The sequence below is a fragment of the Artemia franciscana genome, chromosome 14, assembly GCF_032884065.1.
Source record: "Artemia franciscana chromosome 14, ASM3288406v1, whole genome shotgun sequence".
Taxonomy (NCBI): Eukaryota; Metazoa; Arthropoda; class Branchiopoda; order Anostraca; family Artemiidae; genus Artemia; species Artemia franciscana.
This window is the reverse complement of record NC_088876.1, coordinates 12,873,118-12,886,899: the sequence shown is the minus strand read 5'-3', so window position 1 is coordinate 12,886,899 and position 13,782 is coordinate 12,873,118. Positions and strand designations below refer to the sequence as shown.

The window sequence follows — 13,782 nt, the reverse complement described above, 5'->3', positions numbered from 1 at the left end:
GTTGCCCTCCGATTTTCGGTTAATTAAGAAGGAAACTAGAACTTTTAATTTTTTACGAATCTTTTTATAAGTAAAAGATATACGTAATTTATAAATTAGCTTCCGTAAAGAACTTTTGTATTTTCATGTTTTTATTACATATATGAGGGGGTTTGCCCCCTCGTCATTACCTCGCTCTTTACACTAAAGCTTAAATTTTGTCCCAATTCATTAAGAATGGCCCCTGAATCACAAAAGCCGCAGAATAAATAGTTGAAATTGCTAAAAATACTTTAGCGTAAAGAGCGAGGTATTAGGAGGAGGTGAGCCCCTCATATGGGTAATAATTTCTGTTCGTTTTAAGTTTTAATGCTGCTGCTTACTTCCAGCTGAAAAAAAACTTTTTCATATTTATTTTTTCATTGTTTGTTTTTAAGTAATGCTAGTAGCTCCTGCGCTCCCTTAATGGAAATTTTCTTCCCCCATGACAAATTCCTCGATGGAAAGTTCCCCCAGCATATCCCCCTCTTCTCAACCCCTGCCTCCAACCAAAAAATCCTACTGAAAACGCCTGTACACTTCCCAATAACCATTACTATATGTAAGCACTGGTCTAAGTTTTGAACTTGTAACCCCTCCCACGGGGACTGTGGGGGAGTAAGTCGTCCCCAAAGACATAGTTATAAGATTTTTTGACTACGCTGAATAAAATGGCTATCTCAGAATTTTGATCCGTTGACTTTGGGAAAATAATTAGCGTGGGAGGGGGCCTAGGTGCCCTCCAATTTTTTTGGTCACTTAAAAAGGGCACTAGAACTTTTCATTTCCATTAGAATGAGCCCTCTCGCAACATTCTAAGACAACTGGGTCGATACGATCACCCCTGGGAAAAAAAAACAAAAAAACAAACAAATAAACACGCATCCGTGATGCGTGTTTAACGAACAGAAATTACTCCGTATATGAAATGGGTTGTCCCCTCCGCAATCCCTCGCTCTTTATGCTAAAGCTTTTAATTGTTTTAAAAAGCAGAATTGTGGTAAAGAGTCAAACTTTAGCGTAAAGAGCGAAGGATTGCGGAGGGGACAAGCCATTTCATATTCGGTGTAATTTCTGTTCGTTTTAAGTTTTAATGTCGCTCCTTACTTTCAGTTAGAAAAACTAGTTTTTTTTTATGTAATATCTGAACGTTTTTGAATTAATGCATGTTTGATTTTGGCTCTCCACACATAAATTATTAAAATGAAATTTACATTTTAATTCCTTTTTTGGCTAAATGGCTTTCTTTTAGTTCTTATCAGACGATTTTTAGAAATAAGGGATGGGGAAGGAGGCCTAGTTGCCATGCAATTTTTCGGTTACACAAAAAGGCAACTATACATTTTAATTTTTAACGAATTTTTTTATTAGTAAAAACTATACATAACTTAAGAATTAACTTACGTAACAAACTTTTATATTCTTAAATTTTTATTATGTATATGAGGGGGTTTGTACCCTCGTTAATACCTCGCTCTTTACACTAAATCGTAAGTTTTGTGCCGATTCTTTAAGAATGACCCCTGAATCAGAAAGACCCGAAGAATAAATAGTTGAAATTACTAAAAATACTATAGCATAAAGAGCGAGGTATTTATCTCCTCCTATATACCTCGCTCTTTACGCTAAAGTATTTTTAGAACCCCTCATATGCGTAATAATCTCTGTTCGTTTTAAGTTTCAATGCTACTCCTTACTTTCAACTGAAAAAACTTTTCCATGTTTATTCTTTCATTGTTTTTTTTTTATAGTAATTTTAGAAAATCCTGCGCCCTTTTCATTGAATTTTTCTTCCCCCATGACATATTTCTCCAAGGAAAGCTGCTCACACATAGCCCCCTCCCCTCAACCCCACCCCCAAAACCAAAAAGAAATCCCCTGAAAACGACTGTACACTTCCCAATAACCATTATTATATGTAAACACTGGTCGAAGTTTGTAACTTGTAGCCCCTCCCCCAGGGACTGTGGGGGAGTAAGTCATTCCCAAAGACATAGTTATTATAGTTTTTGACTATGTGGAACAAAATGGCTATCTCAAAATTTGATCTGCTGACTTTGGAGAATAAATGAGCGTGGGAGGGGGCCTAGGTGCCCTCCAATTTTTTTGGTCGCTTAAAATGGGCACTAGAACTTTTCATTTCCGTGAGAATGAGCCCTCTTGCGACATTCTAGGACCACTTGGTTGATACGATGACCCCTGGGAAAAAAAAACAAAAAAAAACAAACAAATAAACACGCACCCGTGGTTTGTCTTCTGGCAAAAAATACGAAATTCCACATTTTTGTAGATAGGATCTTGAAAATTTTGCTATAGAGTTCTCTGATACGCCGAATGCGATGGTTTGATTTTCGTTAAGATTCTGTGACTTTTAGGGGGTGTTTTTTCCTATTTTCTAAAATAAGACAAATTTTCTCAGGCTCGTAACTCTTGATGACAAAGACCAAATTTGATGAAACTTATATATTTAAAATCAGCATGGAAATCCGATTCTTTTGATGTATATTTTAGCATCAAAATTCCGTTATTTAGAGTTTCGTTTACTATTGAGCCGTGTCGCTCCTTACTACAGTTCGTTACCACGAACTGTTTGAAAAACCTGATGGATTGATTTGCTGTTGTCAGGGTACGTACTCACTTTTGACTCCTAAATCAATATTCTTGTTTTTCATACTTAGCTTTTGTGTCAAACAGCTCGTCATAACGAATTGTAGTAAAGAGTGACCCGGCTTAATAGTAACTGAAACTCTAAAAATGGAATTTTGATACCAATAAATTCATCAAAAGAATTGCATTTTTATGCAGATTTCAAATATATACGTTTCATCAAGTTTAATCTTACCCATTGAAAGTTACAGATCTGAGAAAATTTCGCTTGTTTTAAAAAAAAGGGGAAACAGCCCCTAAAAGTCATAGAATCTTAATGAAAATCACACCATCAGATTCAGCTTATCAGAGAACCCTACTATTTTTTACCAGTAGAAAGATCATGGCTACGCATTTATTTGTTGTTGCTTTTTGTTTCCCAGGGACGATTGTGTCGACCCAGGAGTCCTAGAATGTCGCAAGAGGGCCCATTCTAAAGGGAATCAAAGGTTCTACTGCCATTTTTAAGTTGTCAAAAAAATGGAGGGCAACTAGGCCCTCTCCCACGCTCATTTTTTCCCAAATTCACCAGATTAGAATTCAGAGGTAACTATTTAGTTCAGCGTAGTAAAAAAATCAAATAATGATTTCTTTGAGGGCTATTTAATGCCCTACAGTCCCTAAGGGAAGGGCGGTAAGTTATAAACTTTGCATATTGTTTTACATATAGTATTGGCTATTGGGAAGTATACAGACGTTTTCAGGGGTATTTTTGTCTGGTGGTGGGTGGGGGGATGTGTGAGGGGGATTAGGCTACGTAGGTGGATCTTACCATGGAGGAAGTTATCGAGGGTGAAGTGCATTTCCATGAAGGGGGGCTTGATTTTACAACATTTTTTAAAATACAATGAGTAATTAAATAAAAAACCAAGTTTTTTCAACTGAAAATAAGGAGCAACATTAAAACTTAAAACGAATAGAGATTATTATGTATATTAGGGCGTTTGTTCCCTCCTCAATACATAGCTCTTTACGCTAAAGTATTTTTAGTAATTTCGAAAGAGCTATTTATTCTAATTAAACGACCTTTGTGATTCAGGGATCATTCTTAAAGAATTGGAACAAGATTTAAACTTTAGTGTAAAGAGCGAGATATTGACAAGGGGGGGGGGCAAAACCCCTCATTTATGTAATAAAAATATACGAGTATATAAGTTCGTTACATAAGTTAATTCGTAAGTTATATGTATTTATTACTAATAAAAACTTTCGTAAATAAAATTTAAAGTTCTAGTGGCCTTTTTAAGTAACCAAAATTTTTAAGGGCGACCAAGCACCCTCTCCCGCCCCTTTTTTCTCAAAATCGTTCAATCAAAACTTTGAAAAAGCAATTTAGCCAAAAAATGAAATTTTTACATGAATTTCGTTTTAATTATTCATATACGGTGAGCCAAAATCAAAACTGCATTAATCCAAAACATTCAGAAATTAAATAAAAAGCAAGCTTTTTTAACTAAAAGTAAGGAGCGAGATTAAAACTTAAAAAAAACAGAAATTACTCCGTATATGAAAGGGGCTATCGCTCCTCATGGCCCCGCTCTTTACGCTAAAGTTTGACTTTTTCTCATAACTCTACTTTTTAAAATAATTAAGAATTTTTAAGCGTAAAGAGTGGGGCTTTGCAGAGGGGACAGCCCCTTTCATATACAGAATAATTTATGTTTGTTTTAAGTTTTAATGTCGCTCCATACTTTCAGTAAAAAAAACTTTTTTTATTATTGAATTCCCGTAAAGCGCCACTTTGTATAGTCATTTAAACACAGGGAAATATCATCAGTTGCTTTATTTGCACTCTCGTATATATATATATATATATATATATATATATATATATATATATATATATATATATATATATATATATATATATATATATATATATATATATATATATATATATATATATATATATATTTGATAGCTGTGAGGCAATAGTTTTTGTTCGTCTGAAGTTTCAACGTTGCTCTTCAGTTTCCTCAGAAAAAAACGTTCCGTTTTTAATTGGAATTTACTTTTGTAAAATTACATCCATCTGTATATCCTATTTAGACAAAGCAGGGTTGCCAACGTTTTGCTCCGTCAATATGTCCCCTCACAATCCCAAAATGCGTCATTTTTAGCTAAAATATATTCATCTTGAAATATCAAAAACTAGAGATTATTCTTTTTTACCGGTTTTATTTTTGACCAAAGGACTCTTTGTAAACATTTTCAAAGAGACTAGTTGACATCAAATATAATGAAAAAAAAAGACATATAAAATATTTGTGCAAAATGACTTAGCTTGGAAGCACGAAACTCAGATAAACATGTGAATTCTTTACTCTGGCGAAAATCCTTTACTTACACACATCTCTGTAATCACCTGGCTGTTCAAAAAAAAATACTTAGATAAAGAACCACTTTGGTGAAAACCAAAGTTTGACATTTTTCTACTAAAATATATATCCAGCTGGCAAATGTTTCGTTTTATGTAAGTGTTTCGTACTTAGAAAATTTGGTCTTTTTTGTCCCAAAATTTCTAAAATATGTCACTTTTTTGCTCTTTTAGGTCATTGTGTCCTGGCCCATGGGTATGTGTCTTTTTACATAAAACGTGTCCAGTTGGCAACCCTGAAACAAATTTTATAATAGAATCCGGTTTGTTGCATTATGAAAATTTAAAACTTCTCTTTGGCTCTCAATGAGATAACCACTTAAGGGTACAAAATGGCTATCAGATGTCAACTATGTCATTTAGGGTGGATATACTTTGTTTTCATGATCTGTTATTTTGAATTCCAAGCTGGTATTTAAACGTCATAAGTTAGATTTCAAAAGTTGTTAAGGAAAGCCTATATTACTGGGTTTCGATCTAGATTATAGGCTCTAGGCTCTTGTGATTCGAGCTAGATTAATGAAAATAGCAACGAAGACCACACTGTCTTTCCATCACAAACACCAAAAACAAGAAGAACAATAGGGAATCCTTCGCAAAACAGTGGGAAACAAATTAGAATGAATATTCGGCCCTATGTCCAAGGGCCGTCCTTTAGGAAGACATAAATATATAAGAAAAAACTTACAACAGGATAAAATCAATACACCTAAAATGAAAACAAAAATTCAAAACGGTCCCAGCATCCTTACCTCAGCGTATTTCAGCCAGGACTGAAAAAAAAAGTGATGAAACTAGGCAATTCATTGAAATGAAAGAGAATGATTTAAAAACATGTTTTTAATGCTAATTTTGCTTTTTTGCTGCTGATCTTGTAGGTCTATTTGCAACAAGTTCTGTGTCAATTTCTATTGATTTTTTATAATATTTTGTAAGATCGTTTTTAATTAAATTTGTGTATAGAGCATTAAGTGAATATTCTCCCAAGTCCCTATTTAAGGAAATATTATTATTAATCGCAAGTCTGATTTCAATTCATTTTAATTGAGAATGTTAAGTTTGATCGAAATATTCATTCTAATTTTTGTCCCCTGTCTTGCGAAAAGAATTCCCTATTGTCCTTCTTGTTTTTGGTGTTTGTGATGGAAAGGCAGTGTAGTCTTCGTCGCTTTTTACCTCTCGCTTATAGGGAGCAGTTGACCAATGATGTCTTTTATTTTATTAGTTTAGGCAAAAAAAAACGCTAATATTATTAACCAAAGAATATTCTTGGAATCTTACTAATCTGAAAATCTTATTCCCACGTCTTTAAGATTCAGATTACACTTAAATACCCGAAAAGTATTCGGGTATTTATTATACATTAAAATTAATACATACATTACAATTAAAAACATTAATACACGTTCTTAAAGACAAGAAACAAAAAATATACTTTATTTTCTTTGAAAGGAAATCTCTAGAAAAGTTCTTATTTTGGAACTTTGTCTTCTGCTGATTTTAACCAAGTTGCTAGATTGGAAAGAAATTTGTTTAGTCATGATTTCCGCTTATCAAGGGAACGACTTATTAAAAAATCGGAAAACCTACGATATAAATCTTCATTGAATAACCCTATTTATGCTTCAAAATTCACTCCTGGGCCGCCTTTTTTTAATCTGTCCTTGACAGAACGCTTGAACCACTGGAAATTCAAACTCTCGAAAGGGTCGAAAATTATCTTTTCTTCCAAAACATGTTCCTGTGGTGGATTTGATTTCCTCTCTAGAGTCTTCTTTACACAAATTTTATGCTTCTATTTCCAACCCAGACGAAGTTAGGGCTGGTCTTATTGATAACCTTTACAATAATAAAAAAAAGCTAATTCTTCCGCCAATATAAAACCAGATAATTTGAGTGACCAAAGAATTTTATATAATTTCCGCAAAGACACGTCCATTATTATAAAAAGCAGATCAAAGCAATTATTCGGTCGTCATGGATACGACAGATTGCGACAAAAAAATTTATGCACATCTAAATGTCGAAACTACATATACAACTATAACCCACGATCATACTGATCAGTTTGCTAACAAAATTATAAATGAATTAAAAGATCTAAAACAAAATGGTAAAATTACTCCAAAATTATATAATAAAATTTCCCCCGGGACAATTTTTGTTCAAAGTTTTATGGTATACCCAAATTACATAAGTAAGGCATCCCTTTAAGGCCCGTCGTAGATTGTACGAAAGCCCCCCCCCCCCCCCAATATTGGAATATGGTTATGTACAGCCTGCAAACCTTTTTTCTTAAAAATCTTAAATATGTAATTCGGTAGATTTATTTGAAAAACGTAAATATCTCAGAAAATACAATTATCAGTATTTTTGACATTGTGTCTATGCATACAAATATTGATGTAGCAGTATCTGAGCAATTATTAAAAAATAAAATAAACGAAAAATATCACTTAATAAAATTTTCAACAACATGATTAGATTGCGACGTCCTTGCGTTAAACTTTGTAACAAGTATTCAATGTACTTCCAATTCCGTAATTCTTTCGACCAGCAAATAAATGGCTTACCCATGGGTGCGCCTCTCTCCGGGTTACTGGCGAATATTTATGTAGAGCAGGGCTTCTTAAACTATGGGTCGCGACCCCATTTGGGGTCGCGTAGCAAAATTATGGGGTCGCGAATGATAAAAATACAATTTAACAAAAACTGTTTTTTAACTTGTAAAATTATTGTTATAAAGAAAAATAACAATCATCGTAGGTAAATATATCATAAAATCTTCTGGTTTGGAAAGACTGTTTATACTAGCATTTCTATTCCGATCATTATAATATCTTGTATAAATTTACTATGAATCAGAAGATGTTATAGAAATTTAAAAAAAATGTAGATATATTTTTGTCAATCTCTTAAAACCGAAATAATCCTGACAAACATTATCAACAAAATTTCTAAGTGTTATTTCGAAGAAACTATATAAACATTCCGTGTTATTTTCATTTAGCCATTGTATGATTGCGAACGAAGTGCATGTTATTCCGAATTAGTCAGTTTAACCCTTTCGCGACCGACGGGACCTTACAGTCCCGGCATGTAAAAATCCTTTGGGCGCTTCTTAATTGATTGATAGCACCAGAATTGAACGGTGTGCTTCAGGATGGTGTTAAGGTCATAAATCAAACAGTTCGTGGTAACGAACTGTAGTAACGAACGACCCGGCTCAAAAGTAACCAAAACTCTAAAAAATGAAATTTTGATATCAATAGCTAAGTCAAAAGAATCGCATTTTATTGCTGAGTTTAAATATACAAGTTTCATCAAATTTAGTCTTACCCATCAAAAGTTACGAGCCTGAGAAAATTTGCCTTATTTTAGAAAATAGGGGGGAACACCCCTTAAACGTCATGGAATATTAACGAAAGTCATACCATCAGATTCATCGTATCAGAGAACCCTATCGTGGAAGTTTCAAGCTCCTATCTACAAAAATGTGGAATTTTGTTTTTTTTTTTGTCAGAAGGCAAACAAAACGGATGCGTGTTTATTTGTTTGTTTGTTTTTTGTTGTTTTTTTTTCCCAGGGGTGATCGTATCGACCCAGTGGTCCTAGAATGTTGCGAGAGGGCTCATTCTATCGGAAAAGTTCTAGTGCCCATTTTAAGTGACCCAAAAAAATTGGAGGGCACCTAGGCCCCCTCCCTCGCTAATTATTCTCCCAAAGTCAACGGATCAAAATTCTGATATAGCCTTTTTATTAAGCGTAGTCGAAAAACCTTATAACTATGTCTTTGGGGACGACTTACTCCCCCACAGTCCCCGTGGGAGGAACTACAAGTTACAAGCTTTGACCAGTGCTTACATATAGTAATGGTTATTGGGAAGTTTACAGACGTTTTCAGGGGGATTTTTTGGTTGGGGGAGGGGCTGAGAATAGGGGGATATGTTGGGGGAATTTTCAATCGAGGAATTTGTCATGGGGGAAGAAAATTTCCATGAAGGGAGCGCAGGATTTTCTAGCAATATTAAAAAAATACAATGAAAAAATAAATATAAAAAAGTTTTTTCAACTGGAAGTAAAGAGTGGTATTAAAAATTAAAAAGAACAGAAATTATTACGCCTATGAGGAGCTCACCTCCTATGAATACCTCGCTCTTTACGGTAAAGTATTTTTAGTAATTTTAACTATTTATTCTACGGCTTTTGTGATTCAGGGGTCATTCTTAATGAATTGGGACAAAATTTAAGCTTTAGTGTAAAGAGCGAGGTACTGACGAGGGGGTGAACCCCCTCATATATTTAATAAAAACATGAGAATACAAAAGTTCGTTACGAAAGCTAATTTATAAGTTACTTTTACTAATAAAACATTCATAAAAAATTGGAAGTTCTAGTTGCCTTTTTAAGTAACCTAACAATCGGAGGGCAACTAGGCTTCCTCCCCCGCTCTTTTTTTCCTCAAAATCATTCGATCAAAACTATGAGAAAGCCATTTAGCCAAAATAAATAAATATGCAAATTTCGTTTTAATTATTCTTCTGCAGAGAGCCAAAGTAAAAACATGCATTGATTCAAAAACGTTCAGAAATTAAATAAAAATTTTTTTTAACGGAAATTAAGGAGCGACATTAAAACTTAAAAAGAACAGAAATTACTTCGTATATGAAAGGGGCTGCTTCCTCATCAACGCCCCGCTCTTTACACTAAAGTTTTTTACTGGTTTTAAAAGAAGAGTTGAGAGAAAGAGTCAAACTTTAGCGTAAAGAGCGAGTCGTTGATGAGGAAGCAGCCCCTTTCATATAGGAAGTAATTTCTGTTCGTTTTAAGTTTTAATGTCGCTCCTTACTTTCAGTTAAAAAAACTTGTTTTTTTATATTTAATTTTATTAAGAGCCATGCCCTTAACATTCGCTTATTTTCAAATCTCTGTAAGGATACGGATTCCAACTACACAACTTTGTTATTACATGCAGAAGTAAGATGGTTGTCAAGAGGTCAAAGTTTAAAAAGATTATTGTTATTAAAGGACGAGATCGAAATATTTTTAACTGAACGAAAATGTGAATTTGCTGCTTTTTTTCAAAATGACTTGTGGCTATCCAAGCTGTGTTATTTGTCAGATATTTTTGCGAAGTTAAACGATCTTAACTTGTCTCTTCAAAGAAAAATTTGCGATATATTTACTTCAAACGATAAAATTGAAAGTTTTATTAAAAAGATTAGCATTTGGAAAAGTAGGGTCGAAAAAAATTCGTTCGAAATGTTTTCCAGTGTCGACAATTTTGTAATTGAGAAAATTCATCGTAAAATTTGTATTGCAAAAACTATTGTAGATCACTTAAAAACACTAGAAATACAGTTCCGGACATATTTTATATTAAACATTGATTTACAAAAATTAGTTTGGATTCAAAAGCCGTTTTGGATTGGTTTAAGTGAGTTTGATCATCTGCCACTTAAAGCTCAAGAGGAATTTGCTGAGCTTTCGTGTGACTCAAACTTAAAACTACAATTCCAAAAAAAGCCCTTGACTGAATTCTGGATCGGAACTAACACTGAATTTCCCACAATCGCCGATATGGTGTTAAATGTACTTCTGCCATTCAACAACATATATCTATGTAAAGTTACTTTCTCAGCTTTAACACACATTAAATCCCAATATCGTTCAGCGATAAAAATTGTTGAAGAGGTCTTACGTCCAGCAGTTTCAAACATTACACCAAGATTTGATTTGTTATGCAATAAAAAACAGGCACATCCGTATCATTAAATTTTTAACGTAAACTTTAATTTAATATTTACCACGCAACTACATGGATATATTCGAGAGAATTAAGACGGTCAGAATCCACTTTTGTTTTTGAAACTAATAAAAACATTTCTATAACATTTTTTTTTCAAATTTCAATTTTAGATTTTTATATGTGTCAAAACGAATTCTAAATTTATTTATTTTCATATGCACATGTATATTGTTACCTAATAAATATATCATCAAAAATATTAATCTATTTTTCTTTTATATTTGTTGGGGTCGTTAAGAAACTCGCAATCATAAATGGAGTTGGGAATTACAAAAGTTTAAGAAGCCCTGATGTAGAACATCAGGCCCGATTGGGGGAAGCCGAAGGGCCGAATTTAATGCCAAAATTGGGCATTAAATTCGTATTTCTTGAAACATATCTTTTGGGGACGATACATGGATAACGTGATTTCACTTTGGAACTATGGGGAAAATGAACTTAGGGTTTTTTTTAGATTACCTTAATACATATGATAGGAATTTACGGTTTAGCTTAGAAACTGCAAATAAAATTTTATTCCTAGATGTACTAATTATTCTTAGCTTAGATAAGCTCAATTTTACTATTTACAGAAAACTAACACAAAACAATAGATATTTACATTTTAAATCAAACCACCCCCCGCAAGTTAAAATATCTGTTGTAATCTCTATCGTCGATCGTGCCCTAAACATTTATTCTGATTCCCAGATCACAGCAGAACTAGACTTTATCAGGGACATACTTCTTGGAAATGGGTATCCTCTTTTATTTATTAATAATATAATTCACCGTAGACTGAAAACACACTCCCGTAAAATCAACGATAATTTACCATGTGAGAATCCCGATAAGCCCTCAGACATAGTTTACCTCCCATATACCCAAAAAATCACTAGGAATCTTAAAAAAGTATCCACACAAAATAATCTGTATGTTGTATTTACGAATAATTTGAAAATCGTAAATTTCCTAAATTCTGGTAAAGATAAAACTCCAGTTACTCGCCGAAGAGGTGTCTATCAAATACCATGCGATTGTGACAAACTCTATGAACTCGCCAGAATTTAGAGAAACGCCTAAAATAGCATAAAGATGATATCATAAAAGCTCTAAATTTCCTAATATTGCTTCTCTTTCTTTTGATTCTGCTTTAAGCAGCCATGTTTTCGAAAATCCTAGCCACAGAATGCTTTTGGAAGAATCCGCCCTTATGAGCAATGACCTAGGCTTAAAGCAAGTAGTTCGAGAAGCAATTGAAATCAGACTTAAGATTAATAATAATATTTACTTAAATAGGGACTTGGGAGAATATTCACTGAATGCGTTATACACAACTTTAATTAAAAACGAACTTGCAAAATATTATAAAAAACCAATAGATACTTGTTACGAATAGACCTATGAAATCAGCAGCCAAAAAAGCAAGGTTGGCATTAAAAACCTGGTTTTAGATCATTCTCTTTCATTTCAATGAATTCCCTAGTTTCATCACTATTTTTGTATCCGTTCTGGTTGAACTTTGCTAGGGTAAGGATGATGGTTTTGAATTTTTTTTCCTTTTAGGTATATTGATTTTATCCTGTTGTAAGTTTTTTCTTCTTATATATTTATGTCTTGCTGAGGACGGCCCTTGGAAATAGGGTCGAATATTCATTATAATTTGTTTCCCACTTTCTTGCGAAAAGATTGCCCTATTGTTCTTCTTGTTTTTGGTGTTTGAGATTAATGAAAATTTCAGGTACAAATTTCAAGCTAGGATTCAAACGTTGTAAATTAGATTTCAAAAGTTGTTAATGCTGGACTATATTACTGGGTTTCAAGATAGATTATTGGTTCTAGAGATTCGAGCTAGATTAATGAAATTTTCAGGAACAAATTTAAAGCCTAAATTATGCTCCGGGAAAACGTATCTGAATTCAACCCCCCCCCCCCACTCTACCGAAAATAGAAAATTTCCTGGGATGTGTTTGCAGATAAAGTTTCTTTGCTACGGACAGTTTGGTATTTTAACGATCTGATTGGCATCATTTTTGAGGGGTAGTTTTTTTTTTACGGACAAAAGCTGAATTATTGATAACATTTTGTCCTGTATTATATTTATATAAATTTTTGAGGGGTAGTTTTTTTTTTACTGACAAAAGCTGAATTATTGATAACATTTTGTCCTGTATTATATTTATATAAATTTTTGAGGGGTAGTTTTTTTTTTTACTGACAAAAGCTGAATTATTGATAACATTTTGTCATGTATTATATTTATATAAATTTTTGAGGGGTAGTTTTTTTTTACGGACAAAAGCTGAATTATTGATAACATTTTGTCCTGTATTATATTTACATAAATTTTTGAGGGGTAGTTTTTTTTTTACTGACAAAAGCTGAATTATTGATAACATTTTGTCCTGTATTATATTTATATAAATTTTTGAGGGGTAGTTTTTTTCTTTACTGACAAAAGCTGAATTATTGATAACATTTTGTCCTGTATTATATTTATATAAATTTTTGAGGGGTAGTTTTTTTTTTTTACGGACAAAAGCTGAATTATTGATAAAATTTTGTCCTGTATGATATTTATATAAATTTTAGAAAACTGAAGGACGTTACAATAATTTTAAATTTATAGTTAAAAAATTTATCGAAATTTCTGCGATCATAATTGTAATTTTTCTGCTGCAATGCTGCAAACAATGTTTAACTTCCACAGGACAGTATCCTGCGTGAGAAGAGAGGGGGGGCTTACCGGTTTGACTTCCCTACACCTCCAGTTAGTAGACTACTAGGAAATTACGTCGATGGTGAAAATGATACAGTTAATTGTTATAGGAAACTCATGATCTTTAATGTTAGCCAACTTCATGATTATCAACTTGCTATATTTGTATTTCAGAGTATTTATGGTTTGTCCCCTGAAATCTTTCGTCAAATGTTTATAAGGAATTCTTCATAC

At 33.1% G+C, this 13,782-nt stretch overlaps 1 protein-coding gene across 2 annotated transcripts in view; it reads left to right on the top strand.

The window, feature by feature from the left end:
• LOC136035331 (integrin alpha-PS4-like) overlaps window positions 1-13,782 on the top strand; it is a 207,886-nt gene that overhangs the window by 120,734 nt on the left and 73,370 nt on the right. The gene's annotated exons all lie outside the window — the stretch shown is intronic.